We start from the raw sequence: 2,357 nt of genomic DNA, 5'->3' as shown, positions 1-2,357 counted from the left end.
TTAAAATGACTGTAAAACAAAATAAATACTCTTCATATTAGAAATAAAATCTTAGAAAAATTTGGATTCAAAACTAGGATTAGTTATACCCTGGCAAAGTTCACCACCATTCCCAAAGGCAGTTTTCTCATTGACATAATGAGACACAACAGCGTGCATGAGGTCTTCAGTGGGCCTGCACCCTACAGGTGCTCCAAACACGCAAATCACTACTATTACCACTACTATTACATAAAAGATATAATATATAATTATACTGTCACTACTATAACCAGCATTACATACTAAGACAGCCCGCGTTCAGAGTATAAAGAAGGCTGTGGAACCCCCTGCAGAAGGTGGGAGGGCCTGGGGCTGTGGATAAAGGGGAGCTCTCTGGGGCTGTGCCACCTGAACCTGGAACCTAGGCCCCCAGTTTCGGTCCCTAGGCCTGTGAGCCTCAGCTTGCTCATCACTCACTCTCAACATGGATAACATTTTCAATGGCAAACATGTTTAAAAACCATAAGCCAGCTCCCCACAACAATACCAGAAAAAAACAAGTCTCCACACGGGCCCAGGATGAGAACCTAGAAGTGGTACTAGCTACAAAACACACGGAGAACACGGTTCTTGCACACACCTTCTGAGACGTCAGAGAGCTACATGGCGGAGGCGTCTACAGGGCGTAGCCAGACGGTCTAAATGGGCCATGACAGCAACCGCCGTTTGTTGCAGATCAATGGCAAGTTCGCTGTCTTGTGGAAGGGTGACGTACCTCAGGAAACTCTCATTGGGGCTCAGAGGGCCAGACAAAAGCTAGAAAGGAAAAGTAAACAAACATTCAGAAACGGTGGGAAAAATTAAAGTAACACAATTAGACTTTAATTACTCTTTATATTTTGGTATTGACTCATTTGACCCATCAAATGACAATGTCGATGACACAGTTATACTATACATCTATATATTTATGCAGCATATAAACTGACAGTACAAATGTCTAAATTTGCTGTATACATGTACACAGCATTGACTGTGTATGTATACATTTATGATACTACAGGTAAGTTGAATCCACACAGATTACTAACATGACCAAACCACCCTACAGGCCTAGGACCCCCGGAGAAAGGCAGAACCACCTCTGTGGAAACCCAACACAGCATCTCAAGCTGGCCTTGAAATCTAAAACCAAAAACTTTATTTTAATCTAAACGTTGCCCACTCTGGAGAACACCTACTTTCATTTGCAAATTAAATCATAGTTCTAATTCTTCTAAAGGCAGAAGAGCCTTATTATCATTAAAGACTGCAAATAGAAGAAAAACCAAAGCATGATATTGGAATGCCTAAGACTTTCCCAAAAAGACTGGCAAAATCCAACTTATACTTGACCTGTAAAGACCAGCAGTCCTGGAGGTTTAGGCCAAGGGCCCTGCACGCCTGCTCCTCCCCCAGCTCAGTGTCCACACCTGTTAAGCAGGGAGCTGGTACTAAACAGAGTGACAGCTCAGGTGACATGGCCTGCACAGAGCCCAGAACATAGGAAGGGCCAACAAAGCAGACCACTATTTTCGTTGTTCTTTTCTGGTATTGATTTAAAAGTGCATGTCTCAAGCTTGGTTCTCTGCTGACAAGGAAGTCAGTGTTCACTGATCCGAGTCTTCTCCACAAACAAGTGGCCTCCCACACCTGTCTCATCTGACTCGCTGCTGTTACCATCAAACACACACACACCAGAGAAAAACACTGCCGTGGACACGCACGCTGGTCTTGCTTAAAAAATAACTAGACTCGAGTGCCACCTACACACAAAGTTCCATCATGACACTCACGTGCATGTCGCCCTTGGAGTGGGGCGTATCCTTCCTGTAAATGATGCTCTGGAACCTTTGCAGCAAGGGCAAAAGCGGGGCGCTGGTGCCCGGGGCAGCGGAAAGCTCATTGTCAGTCTCCTGTGCCTTGCTGTCCCACAGCTTAAGGCAACAACAGGATGGCAGACAACATTGGGAGGCTAAAGGAGAAAAGATATTTATTCCTAGTAAAAACAGATTAACTTTTTTTTCACGGTTGATCAAAAATAAAAGCAAACAGCTAGATAGAAGTGAACAAATACTTGGGATATGAAAGGAAACGAAAGTAAAGCCGTGGTAATTAAATCACTGAATTGACACTAAGATTTTAGCACAAGTCATCGCCTTCTGCTGATAGGAAAGACCAGTTAAGAAGCTTAAGGAGCATGTTTACATGAAAGATGATTAAAGATTTACAAGTTAGACCTAAAACCATAAAAACCCTAGAAGAAAACCTAGGCAATACCATTCAGGACATAGGCGTGGGCAAGGACTTCATGTCTAAAACACCAAAAGCAATGG

At 43.4% G+C, this 2,357-nt stretch overlaps 1 pseudogene; it reads right to left on the bottom strand.

Moving 5' to 3' along the window:
- Positions 1-627: 627 nt before the first annotated feature.
- LOC116465078 (E3 ubiquitin-protein ligase HERC2-like) lies at positions 628-1,989 on the bottom strand (annotated as a pseudogene).
- Between the last annotated feature and the right edge of the window lie 368 nt (positions 1,990-2,357).

Source organism: Hylobates moloch, unplaced genomic scaffold (assembly GCF_009828535.3).
Source record: "Hylobates moloch isolate HMO894 unplaced genomic scaffold, HMol_V3 SCAFFOLD_2921, whole genome shotgun sequence".
NCBI classification, from domain to species: domain Eukaryota; kingdom Metazoa; phylum Chordata; class Mammalia; order Primates; family Hylobatidae; genus Hylobates; species Hylobates moloch.
This window is presented reverse-complemented; position numbering and strand designations above follow the sequence as displayed.